Here is a 14,551-nt window from a genome sequence, read left to right as displayed (position 1 = left end):
CCACTGTCTTCCTCTCTCGTCATCCCATTCCTCTTTCTCTCCACCGACGACGAACGGCAGCTCTAGCACTTGCATCCCCGCCTCTGGCCTCGAGGGCTGCCTCCTCTCCGCTGCTGGCCTAGACGAATTTAGCACGCCCCTAATGTTCCCTTCGCTTGGCCCTTCTTCTGGCAGCTCTCCAGGTATGACGTGGTCGATGGGAGCTGAAGCAGACATGACCAACAACCAAACAGCTGCCTCATGGATCCTAGGCGGACAGAGCAACCTCCGTAGCACTCAGCTAGTCTGGGGACTCTCTCCTCCACTTCAAGTAGGCTGACGCCCTCATCCCCGACCTCTTCGTCAACCTCCATGGGTATCCGTGCAGCTCTGACCTCCGCTGTGATATGCAGAACCATATATACTGGTAATTTTCGTTACATTTTTCTGAGTTATCTATTTGTACGTCTAGTAAACTATATTACTCTTTAATTCTTTAGGGTCTGTGTAGATACATACCGTTATTTAGCACTACAAAAACAATAGTGTTCATCATACCTGAAAAAACAATGGCATTCAGTAGGCACCGGTTGTTGATAGTTATCCAAGGGGCGGGTGTTGCTTATATCCTGATAAAATTGGCTATGTTCCTTGAGCGGGCTTGAGTGGCTAGCTTCGCCGTATACACAAAGGTATGAAAGTCCCAGCATGACAAACCTATGCCATGGGCACCTAAAAGAACCAAAAATAAGAAACAATGAGATTTCAAAAACACGCTATACATCTCAATAGGAAAAGAATCCATTTTAGGTCCTGAAGCAATAACCCCAAATTGCAATATGACTCGCTTTGGCCTTCTATTACTTGTATCAACATTGGTATAAACTCTGGGACATTTCTTATTAGCCGCTAATCTGAAGAAGATATAACAACCTGAGGAGTGTTATATGCTGGCATCTTGCACCACAACTGAACCATGAAGACAGAAGCACCGCTCAAGACTTAAACTATGGTCTTCTTATGTCAATCGGATAGGCTGGCACAGATTAGTTAAATCAAAGTTCCAGTGCAACACAAAGCTCAATAACAACATTTCGATATTACTGAAAAGGCAATTAGGCAAAGGCATACCATGCCATCTCAATAGGAACATTCTGATGTAAAAGGTATTGGATTTTACGCTTCTTTAATTTCCAAATCTCTTCAAGCTTAGTACACATGTTGCTAACGGACCAGAATAGTTTTTTTCTCAAATGTTGGAAATGGTCACATGTGTTTAATAGAGCATCGAAGGATCACACAAGTAATTTAGTGAGAATATCTGAAAAGCGCGGATGTTGGGTTATCTTGCTTGTTTAATAAACAAATGATGAGTCGTACTGACATGCATTTCAGGTAGTAAATGTGCGAAGCATGAGCATTCTTGCAGATTGTTAATCCGAAGTGCAACAAAAAGACCACATAAACAAAAATGGTTGGTCTGGCCTACCTTTAGGCTTTAGATATAATAAGCATAGAAAATCTGCTAAGAACCAAATTATCAAACACCAGCAGGTCCATCCGGCCAAGCACCGTCGAGGTCCAACAATCTGCTACTGAAACCTTCTCCTACAAAGATGAAGCAAAGCTGAAAAGATTAAAAGCATGCGTAGCTCCTTTTGAATGCCTAAATGCTTCAGTGCATACGTACATCTCATCAGCTCAGTCAATATTGTTTTGGGGCAGAAAGGGAAGACCCTAAGGAGATATATATATATTCCAAATGTTTCTAATAGATCTCAACGATCTCTTTACACATAGCTTGTTATTGCCAAATATAACTATCTTTAGCTAAATTTAAAATGCAATGCCTCGTTTCCAAGACACCATCAAATCAAGCTATTCAACACACTTCGGGTAAAAGCAAATAGGTTAGTAGATTTATGAAACCATGTATCTTAGGAGTAGGATCCTGTATATTTTTATCTTGCAAGTGGCATACATTTGCTAGACTGAGCATGCAGCCACTATTTCTTTCTGCTGCAATATCACAAATATATGCATTGAAAAACGGCCATCCGAGGAATTAACTTCAAATGGCTAGCAGATACAGTGGAACCATAGAGTTAATCCAATCATGGAAACATCACATGGTGACCTTGGATTCAATTATTAACACATAACAGTACTCGTACTTGGATATAGCTCCTTCGTTAAGAAACAAAACTCCAAGCACTGACAGTACTTGTCCTAGGATTCAATTCTCACCAATTACTGCTGCTTATAAAACCATATATAAACGAAAATGGTATGTTTTAGATTACTGCTAGACCTGCAACAATATTTGTGTGACTGTGGCACCCTTGAAATCGTTAAATTTATCTTATGCATCTTGCCTAGTATGAACATTTTTATACATTTAATCTGACTTTTTCTTAAATTAGGATGTTCTGAATTGCATCCTAACTGTCTGAGGCTCACCAGATACATGTATCTCAGAATTTTCCCCTAGATATGCCTATTTCTCTTCTCTTCTCGTCGCCAAGCGAAATTAAATCACATATCTCAGGAAGCTGCCAAAAAAACATATATCTCTCTGTGCAGAGTTAAAACATAAAGAATCTTGAATCATTAGATATCTTATGGACCTCTACTCCACGACACCATAAAGCATGGTAAGTAAAAGACATAATGTTTAAATTCATAAACAATATTGATAAAAGATAATAACCACTTCACACCAAAATGTTAATTTGTACTACACAATTGTTAGGAAATGCTAGTTGCAGGTGTATACAAATCCATGCCAGTTAACATGTATAAGTTGCTATGTCTTTTCCATTTCTTAGAAAGATAAGTTTCCCCATCTTATTGGCTTATGGGAATGCCTGGAGATAATAAGATTGAAGCTGGACCTAGAAATGAGCTCTGAACATATACGTAAAAGCATTTCTCCAGGAACTGTTGTTACCTCCGGACAGCAAGCTAACACGTACATAATGGCGAAAATAAAATCAGAACCACAAAATTATTCCTAAATGTTCACACACAAAAGAGCAAACCCAGAACTATTGGCTGTTATTTATCTATCGTTTTGTATAAAGCTAGAGAGATTGTCATCAGTACTTATGAATAAGTTCTTTGAATCAAAGCGCCGGGTCTTACGGTATAGGCTCCGACTGATCGAAGGTACTTTAGAAGTTAAAGCTTCTAGAATGTTTCTGATTATTTGACTCGATACATTTGCAGAATACGCTCATGACCGAAACACCTAAGATTATCCAGCTACAGTATAGCAGCATTCCCAGCGAAATTTCAGTTGCATCTATATTAGATCGAACTAAGGTGAATATGTGACATACTATATAGTCCAGAGTACCATGTTTCCAGTGCAAACTGAAGATTAATTGACCTACAAATTCAGTTATGTTTTGTTAGTGCATCCGAACTGACAACATATGCTCTGTTGCAGGCAACGTGCAAGCCAACATGAGGTCTCATCACTCAGAGCTGCACTTGAAGATCTCCTAAAGGACCAATTCTATTGCAAGCAGTTTGCAAGAAAATTATATGCTCTTACCACTCAGAGTTGATATTGAAGAATTCTGAACACTTATAGCATGTGGGTATGTATCCATTAACCCCTTTTAAATTATTATTTTCTTCAATAGGTTGGCAAAATTAGAGCTTTGTAGACATCTCACGAAACTATTTTGTGAACATAATTGTGTTTGCTTTTCTATAGGCAAGCCCTAACTGTACTTACTTGGAAAGTTTGCTAGTTTAATTTATACTCATCTTTTAGTCAAATATCCTTGTTGCATATTCCTCATTAGAAAAGAAAACATACCATCCCCATACTCATATCCAACTGGGATCGTGCCAAGACGAATTTCACGCCTCCGAGCATCCATATCAATGGAAGACTTAACATGTGGAACAACATCTGCGTGCAAAACAGAAGACATGACAATTCGTAAATCCACAACTGGAGACAGAAAAGGCAATGGCATGCCATACAACCTGCGTGTAATAGTAAAGCTACATGGCATCAACTAAGAAAATAGTGGCCATGCGATTAAGAATTGAAGTTAGACTACTTACTGCTAGTAAGCACAGACTGGAAATAACCGATGATATCTTCTCTAAGAATGCATCATGCATGGATATTAATATGTTGTGTACACAAATAATGTGAAGAGAGACATCTTTTAAGATTTCATACATCCTTCGGCAGAGTAGTTGTCTCATATAGAAGGCAATGCGGCCGCGGAGTCATGCAGATCGCAATTGTCGTCGCAGATGCCGGCTGCCTGGTTATACCGTGAGGCAGCTCCTGATCTTCTGGCAGCTAATTGCACAACGCTGGTAGAAATAAAGACAGTTAGCATATTCAAATTGAACGAAAAAACAGTACAAGCTCAGTTCCTAATTTTACTTGGGAATCAAAATCTTCAGACATAAATATAAAACTTGGTCATTTATACACTGATTACTGAAATTGCTGGGGATTCAATTAAAACAAAGCTACCATCAACCACTAATTGATGGTGTCTAAACCTCTCAAAGATAAGAATTAAAACTGCTTACACATGCTATCACCTACAGAAGAAACTATAGCGTGTGTAGCAGGGACATTTCTATGCAATGGTGTGACATTGCTGCATAATCAACAACAAAAGCAATAAAAAACTAAGCTCATTTACTGACATCCACCATGCTCTGTTTTCTCATGGACCAAGCTCTCAACAAATGATATGCTTGGAAAATCACTGAGGCATCAATAACTCAAGTATAACACAGAATAATATAAAGAGGAAAACTACAGCGAATCGACAAGGGTTCACCTCGGGCATAGATATTCGTAGTATATGATTGATATGGTTCCCGCTATTGAACCACCAGCTATATACAGACAATATGTCACATTCTTAGGCAAAGCATAGTTAAAAACTATATGCCATTTCTCTAGCCATTTCTTGGGCCATTTCTCAAGCCATCTTTGCAGGAAGATAATGAATCATTATTAAAAAAAAGCAAAGGTACTAACCAAGTGCTTTGATGTACTAACGGGATAGAACTTGAGCAGGAGAGATGGGAGTGAGAGACTCACGTGTATTCTGGAAACCTCATGCTCATGGCTGGTGTAATTGTTAGAAAGCCATATACAAGGCAATGAGATTGCTCTTGTTGTAATTATTAGAATGCCATAACCATGTCCAGAGGCCATCCCCGACCATAACCATATCCAAAGGTCATCCCCGCAATCCACAATACACTTGGGAATAAAGCGGTTGCATTGAAACATATCAGGGCAATAGAAGTAAATTTCTCTATTTCCATTGGCTCAAAAAACTTCAATGAAGGATAACCAGTAATTAATCTGCAAAAGAGGTAAAACTGGTATTCATTAAAAGAAATGATATATATTCAAATAACTGTAGTTATCTAGCTAAAGGCCAAATACAGGTGAGCAAACTAATGCTAGTGACAATAAAATCATATATTTCTACGTTGGGACTGCATTCACCGGCCACCAGCGGGGCACCATACAGTGTTTCCCAAGAAAACAGGAAGAACAAACAACTAATCATAGAAGAGCAGGAGCTAATATCAATAAGATGAGACCTAGAAACCACATCCCAATACCAGCTCATGTCGTTTGATTTACATGTATTCACTTCGAACGTAGAAACAGAGAACTTTGTCTTCTTCCTTCAGAAAACAGCTGAACCAAACAAAGGGTAAGATTAGAAGCATATGAATCAAAAATAATTTATCTGTTTTGAAAATAATATTCTGGGATGGGAAGAGGGGAGCACCACGGCAACTTGAAGGCTAGCAGCACCCTTCCTTGTTGGTTCCCTCATGTCCTCCTGTTCCAACCCTATTCAAGAAACTGGTGAACCCTATTCATGAGCATTAACTAATCTAATTCCTGACCCGAAGATGAATAAAAAGAAGAAGGGTAGAAGATTACCCGTGTCTTGGTCAGATGCGAGCTGTGTGTGAGAGAGAGGGGGAACGAAAAAGGCCGACTCGGTAAGATAACAGTAGCGGTTCCCCACATGCTACTGAAATATAAACTCCATGTTAACTTAGAATATCTAAAAGCTATCTAAATGTTGACTTAATATGTCAAAAATTCATACCATCAATCAATTTTTTTAGCAGTTTGCTTCTGCTCGAAATATCATAAAATTGTACAGAGAAAAACATAGATATCGCATAGGTAGATGCATTTACAATTAGCTTCCCCAAATCTATGCCCTGCCAATTTCACTCCATTAATTAGCAATGTCTGAAGGTTTCTTCACCTTCATAAATTTGGCGTATCAATTAATTATGTTAGCAGTCCTATTGCGGTTAAAATGTCAAAGAAAAATATCGAACTGCAGAAAATATAGATATTACATAGGTATCTGCACTTACAATTAATTGTCCCAAATCCCTGCTCGTGACTGTATCATCCTCCCTTTCCAATATTATTGATGTGTATTCGTACACCACCAATGAGAAGAACTACCAGCCAAGAAGGAGACCACCCAGAACCAAACTGAACCGAGTTCTTCATGGCTTCCCGAGACGTCTACCTCATCTCCCAGCAATCTCGTTTGGATCTGGATCAATTCCAACAACAAAAAATTGAATGAAAAAAATGCAAACAATCAACACGAGAAGTGCTCATTTACATCAATAGAGCAGAAGAAAAAAACAACGCATTCCTTCAGATCTGGATGCATCCATAGTTAAAAATCTGGCCAGTTCATGTCTTGTAACAGGATAATGGATCTAGCATAGATGAATCCATGTATATTTCACACACAGAGAGAGAGGGATAGAGTGGGGAGAAACCTGCAGGTTTTCAATGAAGATCTGGGGCAGGCCGCCAACCCACATGTGCTTCGCCGTTGTCGGATCCTTGATCCCCGCTGTTGGTCGGCCGTGCTCTGGCCCGCCTCCTCTGGTCGTGCTCTGCCCGTGAACGTCCCTGCTGCCGATGTTGTTCCAACCGGCGGCCACCACTTCTCGCCGGAGATGGAGTGGAGGTAGGGGATTGGGGAGGAGCAGTGGGAGGGGATTGGAGGAGAGGAGCAGCACGGGAGGGGTGGGGATTGGTTTTGGTCCACTACGTTAGGGGATTGGGGATTGGGGAGCCGTAGGGAGAAGATATTTTCCACGTTCTGAAGCGATGTGCAACCAAATGAAAAAACATCCAGCGACTGACGAGCGGACCCAGCCAAACTTGAGACCCACGTGCAGCCACAGGCGGGTAGACCAGCACCGTTGCATGACTTTCTCTAGTGAGGTGGACCAACGCTCACGCATCCAACCAGGAGACGCGCTGCTGCCAAGAATGAACGAATGAGATCCACTACCTGACAGCTGCTGACAAGATCCGACGATCCAAAAGCTGAAATCGTTGTGAGACCCCCTATGGGGGGCATCATTTATACCTTTAGATGCACTCCATAATTCTTATTGTTAGAACTGTGTGCCCCAAGCACGTTGCCTTTTTCTTCTCATATGCTAAATGAAAACGTGGTCTACTTATCTACTAACACTTAAGCTCAGCTGCTCTGTGCATTGTACGCAGGTCTTTTTTTGTGAAATGCACTCCATCATCAGACATTCAGACCGTACTTTTTCCTGGTTCGTTTCATCCTTGGCCATGATTACCAGCGAGCTGTCTCGGGCGTAACCCCCGTAGGGAACTGACTCGCCCGGGTTTGGGGTGATCCCCAGTTCATCACCCTAATCCCTTCCACGATTACCTCTGGCTTGGCCCTTCGCGCAATGGGAACTCGATCAAGTTGGTCCACTGTCGAGATCGTCGTCTGAGGGCACACATATCTGTTGGTCGCAGTCGATAAGTTCACTAAATGGATTGAAGTAGTCAGAGATCAAAAAGCTAAAACTGATGTCCAATTCTTTAAGGGAATAACTTGTCGCTTCGGTATGCCCCACAGCATCGTTATAGACAATGGAATTAATTTTGATTCCAAGGAGTTTCGTAAATTCTGTGATGACGGTGGTATCAAACTCAAATTCGTTTCAGTTGCACACCCTCAATGGCTATCGATACTTTCCTCTCCCGACGAATATCTGGCGCTGCAGATGAACGGTGTGTCGCTTGATCTTAATCCATCCTGCCAAATATCATGTTCGATTGCACCGCACAATTAACATGGCTTGGTGGAATTGCATTAGCTCCAAATCAGATTAGCTAAAATATCTACAAAGTGAACACGTAGTTTTGTAAACTCAAATTTCAGTGCTGGCTGCCACCCTTTCCGATCATGCCTTTTCTTTTGCCGATCATGCAATTTGACAGATATAATGTCAGGCAATGATATACGGAGTACATTATTCAACAGTAAAAATGTACAAAGAGGAAATAGAAGACAACAGAACATATGCCACCAAGACAACAAGCTATACAATTTATGTCTCCGTGGACTTTCACGTATGAAATGAAACTGACTGTAATTGAATTCTCTACTTTATATGAACGATCGGAATAAGATTCCTCAGCAGCAAAATATATCGACCCGTTGGGCCAGCTCCCAGCAGCACGACGCCCTTGGACAGCCACCTCCCCATCCTTGTGGCTGGCGGTCCCTGCTGCTCGCGGCCGAACGGGCGGGCTGTGCACATCCTTCCTCTCGCAGGACAGACGCTCCGTAACGCCGACGGTGCCCACGGGGTGGTATGCTCCACCGCATGGACACGCTGGCCGTCGTAGCTGGTCCATCGCCGCCATTGCTGCGGCCGCCGCTGACAAGGTGGCATCCGTGTCGTGAAAGAAGAGGGAGATCTTTCTTTTCTAGGCGACAGTTCGGAAATCGTTCCACGGGTAGTGGCACGATTATTTTATCCCCGCTAGAATGGCCGGGATCGGGAGGGTTTGGGCCGGGCTGGAATCTCCGCGGGGTGCAACCGAATGCTCGAATTCTACCGGACGGGGATTTAATCCCGAGCCAGGCCGACCCACAAGGTTTGACGGGTATTAGGTCGCAAAACCGGCCGGGGATGGGCTAACCAAATAAGGTCTGATTGGACACTCTAGTGCACAAATTTTGAGGCGGTTCTGCATAAGCTCACTTGTCGTCGTGGTGAACAAACAAATGCCATGGGTAGGCTTAAGTTGGGGCCGATGTGCTCCGGGGATCCGGAGGAGCGAGATGGAAGAACACACAAACACAAGACAAGGTTTATCCAGGTTCAGGGCCCTCGTTAGGAGGTAAAACCCCTACTCTTGCAATTTTGCGATGTATAAGAGCTGTATATGAGAGCTACAATGGCGCTCCTTGAGCTGTATGGTGAGAGGTAGAAGATAAACTCCTATCGCTAAGGGGGAGAATGAGAGGAACTGGCGATCCGTCCGTGCAAGGGAATCCTGCCTCTCCTTATATAGGGGAAGGTAGGTTACAAGGGAGAAACTCTAGCATAGGTTAAAGAAGTATCTTAAGAATCTTAGCTTACGTCGATATGCCCTTGGCCTGTAGCTCCGGTCTTCATCCGTGAGGTACCTTCTGACTTGGCCTTCTGGCACTGTGGCGCTGACCATTGTACACCTCGTCATCGGCGTGCTCTGCCCTCCCTTGGAATGGAGCGCTTGCGTTCGTCATGAAGATATTCTCCGTATCTCCTCCATGTGTGTAGTGGCACGACCGGATCTTGGACTTTGGGGATAAGCACATGACCGTTGGACCTATGCCGGACCCCTATCCCGGTTCCACTTAATGTAAGCCGGATCTTTATTCTTCGACCCTCTTTCTATGATCTGGCATATCTTGACCTTTCCGGCTTACAGTATGTCGGTAACTCCATTCCGGCATGGCTATGCCGGTATTCCGGATACTCAACCCGGATGAACTTTAATCCGGTCAACACCGTATTAAGCGATAAGAACGTCCGGCGTGTAAGCCTGTAATTAGACACATAACTTAGCTATTTAGCCATGCTCCTAACCTACTTGGGGTCATCCCCCCGACATTTGTCCCCGAAGCTGGTGTGGTCTTGCGGTGCCCGCCGATGGGCCGCAGCAGGTTACCTGCCAAATCAATGCTCACGTACCGGGTTGATCATCCCGGTTTCAATTTAATCCGGCAACCTCTCTACCAAAAAACTACTCATCCGACATACTTTTATGCCGGGACCATCATACTGAATTTGTTCTTCATCCGGAGTCTCCTCCGGCTTACTTCGTGCCACTTGGTTTTCAACTTGCCGAGGAATATCTCGTAACTCACATATGTCAGACACATGCATCACTATTACTGACCCACCTGTCATCCGAGCGGTCGTGTCACCGCACGCTAACGAGTACCGCCTCTCCGATAACCGCACATTAAATGCGAGAAGTTGGGATCCCTGTGGCCCTCGGTGTGGCCCCGTTGACCGCGTCAACCCCGCGATACATGCGCGGTTAGTGGGATCGTGGGCACGGTAAATCCACGCCCCACGACCTCCCCGGGGTTATAAATACTCCCATCCCTTAGGTAATTTCACTTTTCACCCTCACTTCATCTTCCTCGAGCTCTCTACCGCCGCTGCCGGAGCTCTTCACGCGCGCACGCTGCCGCCGCTCGCCTCCGTTGGCAACACATGCATTCTCTCCAGCACCGCCGCAACCGGATGCGCCGTCGCCGCCGCAACCAAAGTCACCGCCGGTGCCGACTGAACGAGGTTAGTTTGGATATCAAATCCAACTATCCTCTAGATTGGTTTCCACTCGAGTTCTTCGTGTTCTTCGCGTTCTTGACTTTAGATCTTCCCTAAGTTCTTGTATTTACTTCTCTTTTTTTCCTTTTCTAGATCTTCTTTTCTTCCCCCTTTGCCACGTGGCCGGTTCATTCCCAACCGTTTCCGGCATACACCTCTATGGATTCTGAGGAGCATGAGATTATCCCTACCGATGACGAGGTAGAAGAGATGGAAGAGGGTGGAGATCCCCACACCCGCGGCAGGTGCGAGGGATCCAATGTCACTCCGTATGAGGTCGTCTGACTTTATAAGTCCAAACACATTCCGGCGGGAGTCGCATACCGGCTTCCAGAAGACGAGATCGAGCCGAAGCCCAAACCCGGTGAAGTCATAGTGTTCACCGCGCACTTTGTGCGCGGCTTAGGTTTGCCGGCAAGAAATTTTCCTCGCCGCTTCTTAGATTACTACGCGTTGCAGCCGCGTCACATGCCGGTGAACGCCTTCTTGACTCTTTCTTCTTCTTTTTTCTTTCTGTGAGGGCTATGTCGGCCTCTGGCCCTCCCTAGAGCTTTGGGCCTAGCTTTACGGACTCCGGACCAACTCAGTCCAGGATCCTTCGGTGCCGAAACCCAAACCCATGGTGGCATGCGGAGCCGCCATAGTCGTTCTGCACCGGAATGTCAAGTTCATCCGGGTCAACGGCTTAGAGTCATGCCGGAAGTGGCATCGGACCTTCCTCTATGTCAAGAATACCGGCTCTAAGGATCTCATCAACCTCCCAGCATACGTGCCCGACGATCCGACCAAGCAAAACTGGACCTACAACCCGGGACAATGTCATTCGGAAACCAACCGGATTTGCCAGTACATCGAGAAGCTCATGGAAAAGGAAGTTCCCACAGCCGACAACATAGTACGCACTTTTATCACACGGCGGGTCTTGCCACTCTAGCAACGGAGCCACAAGATCTGCCAGATGAGTGGCCCGATGGAACCAACTCGGATCACGACCTTCAAGGTGTCCAAGCTGGAGGTCGTGCTGAAAGTTAAAGCCACCGCGAAGACTGAGATGAAAGAAGGCCGGGATTGGGAATGGGACTTGGAGCCTTACTCCCGAGCTAAACCCCCACCATCGGTAAGAAGTAGCTTTTATATTCCGGCACATGTTTTTCGGCATGATTTTTAACCGGTATATTTGTCTTTTTTTTAGAACTTTAAACGGCAGAAAGCCGAGAACGTGACAAACTATTCGGCGGACCAGACTGAGATGGACGAGGAGTATCCAGATTCCGTCCAGAACACTCCGCTGAACGACATGGACGCCCACGTCAACTTGGGTTCCGGTAAGACTTCTGCTCCACATCCACTAAAGACTTGGGCGGATGACGCCAATGACGTAATGATGATTGCATTATTTAAGAGGTATATAACCCCGTGCTCATCTCCTACACACTTCAGCTAATCCGGATGCTCGGGTGGTGGAGAACACCGTGCCGCTGGCGGCATAGCAAACCGCGGCACCGAAGACCACCAAGCGGAGCTCCAACAGAGCATCATGTCTAATGCCGGCCTGATAGGGCAAAGGTGGTCGATCTTTCGATGAGACGAGGATAATTCGATTTTTTGGTGGAGTTCGTTCTTGACGATCCGACTACACGTGCAAAGCTCGTGCGCCAATGCAATCGCTAGGACAATCTCCGGGAGTTACTGATCTTGCGGGAGCACGATCAGCCTGACCAGCAAGGGTCTTAATTCCTACCTGAAATCGAGAACAAGTAAGAACTAAAGATGCAATCAGAATATTGCGAATAGAGATGAAAACTTGAATGATAATGGTGGGATTCCGAATAGTCGGTCTTGTTCTGGGTGTTGGCCTCAAAAGAAGTACACGAAGTTGCAGCAATTGGCTAACTTTTAATCTAATCAAAATCCAAGTTCTAATGACGGCTACAGAGAAATATATATGGGGGAAGTGAAGGGATTTTCGTCCAACCAGCTAGGGTTGGCCAAAAACACCCCTAAATGGGCCTTCCTCCACTTATATGGCCTCTTAAAATCCCCTAAAATACCTAATCCGAAAATACATGGGCTTGGTCCATTAAATAAGGTGACGCAGCACCAAAAATAACTCTTTGGACGAATTTTATGATGGAGTAACTTGTATAATTCATCCAAGCATCATTGTTTCACTATGGTGGCTTCAATGTTCTGAAATCCTCGCTTGCAACGCCATCCTGAATCCTTGCAGGTCTGCTGCCATCTCCATGCACGTTCCTAATCAAATCCTTGACGTCCATGCTAGATCCATTCCTAAATAATATAAATACATTTTATTTAGGCAGCATCATATATATTTTCATATATATTAGGAAGGATCGGATTCCTAGTAACGAAGCTACCTGAGATGTAGTTGTAGGAGTATTGGTTGTATCTATCATAGAGATGTCCTCATCATCATCCCCTTCTTGAATTGAAGTCGTCCTCGACGTAGTCTCATCTTTTTCACCAAGATATGCCTTCAAATCGGAGGTTGTGATGTCCTCATCATCCTCCCTTTCTTGAAAGAAAAGCCGTCCTCGGCGATGTTTATTCTGTAAACATGCTAACAAAAGAGACAAGGTATATGCATGGTATATGTATATGTCATCCGTTTTAACAGCTCTGTCATGTCGCCCATTGAAGCTTGTACATATACCAGTATTGTAGTAGCTTAGCAGATCATTAGTCTCCATTAAACATTCATCACAACTCAGTTTGCAGATATAAGTGAAGCACATATTAAGTCCTTTCAAATTGTAATGCTCATCATTAAACCATCCCAACGTTGGTAAACCAAAATTTAAGGTCTCAAATTTACTAGCTACCCCATGTGGATTTAAACAATTTTGCAGCAAGTTATTTGGCATAGAATGAATACCAACATTGGAGGTCATATCAAAATGAGAAAGCATATGCAAAAATTCAGTTTTATTGGAACTATAAGAATCATCACACATGATGCAAATCCTATGTACCATAAAAGCATTGGTGCTAACATACTCCCCAACCAAATGAAAAGTAACATCAGGGGCGTAGACACTCTTTAAACAAGGAAGTTCATCAATTTTATGTCTAGCATGTGACAACAATATAGGTGGATCCAACACAACAGAAAACAAAGAATTAGCATGAGAAATCTTAGCCAACACTTCATTGTTCATAACAAGTTTTATATGATCCATACTAGAGTCATCTTTCAAGTCACAAGGTGCATTATCAGGAGCAAGAATTTCAGTTTGTGCACTCATAGATATGGAAGAATTAACTTGTACAGTAGGTGTACTCAACATAGTTGGTATATCATTTACACCAGTTCCTAACACATGGTCATCATTGGAAACAAAATTCTCCGTTGGTACACTCATATCAATAGAGGAACAAAAAACATCACATGGTACACACAAATATGTAGGTCTGTCATAACTAGAGTCAACCAAAAGATTGCTACTCATATCAATGATAATTTTAGTGGGTGCATGATACGTCTCCAACGTATCTATAATTTCTTATGTTCCATGCTAGTTTTATGACAATACCAACATGTTTTAGTCATACTTTATAATGTTTTTATGCATTTTCCGAGACTAACCTATTAACAAGATGCCGCAGTGCCAGTTCCAGTTTTCTGCTGTTTTTGGTTTCAGAAATCCTACACAGGAAATGTTCTTGGAATTGGACGAAACAAAAGCCCACGGTCCTATTTTCCACGGAGCCTTCCAGAACACCGAAGAGGAGACGAAGAGGGGACGCGAGGCGGCCACACCATAGGGGGGCGCGGCCCCACCCCTAGCTGCGCCGCCATATGGGATGGGCCCCTCGGGCGTCCCCCGACTCTGCCCCTTCG

General features: G+C 43.9%; 2 long non-coding RNA genes across 8 annotated transcripts; both read right to left on the bottom strand.

Annotated features, from left to right (window-relative positions):
* Positions 1–285: 285 nt before the first annotated feature.
* On the bottom strand, positions 286–1,538 carry LOC124692257. The gene is made up of 3 exons (XR_006999452.1): positions 1,469–1,538; positions 538–711; positions 286–379 (listed from the first exon to the last, which is right to left on the bottom strand). It is a non-coding gene; the product is annotated as an uncharacterized LOC124692257 (long non-coding RNA).
* Positions 1,539–3,782: 2,244 nt separating this feature from the next.
* LOC124692256 lies at positions 3,783–7,065 on the bottom strand. Of its 7 annotated transcripts, none has more exons than XR_006999450.1 (8): positions 6,814–7,065; positions 6,391–6,578; positions 6,111–6,275; positions 5,939–6,032; positions 5,781–5,857; positions 5,072–5,686; positions 4,184–4,323; positions 3,783–3,904 (listed from the first exon to the last, which is right to left on the bottom strand). It is a non-coding gene; the product is annotated as an uncharacterized LOC124692256 (long non-coding RNA). The 7 variants fall into 7 exon arrangements; XR_006999451.1 differs by having other exon boundaries at positions 5,781–5,845; XR_006999449.1 differs by having other exon boundaries at positions 5,781–6,032.
* Between the last annotated feature and the right edge of the window lie 7,486 nt (positions 7,066–14,551).

This window comes from Lolium rigidum, chromosome 2, assembly GCF_022539505.1.
Source record: "Lolium rigidum isolate FL_2022 chromosome 2, APGP_CSIRO_Lrig_0.1, whole genome shotgun sequence".
Lineage (NCBI taxonomy): Eukaryota > Viridiplantae > Streptophyta > Magnoliopsida > Poales > Poaceae > Lolium > Lolium rigidum.
Note: the sequence above shows the minus strand (reverse complement) of the source record. Positions and strands in the feature narration are given on the sequence as shown.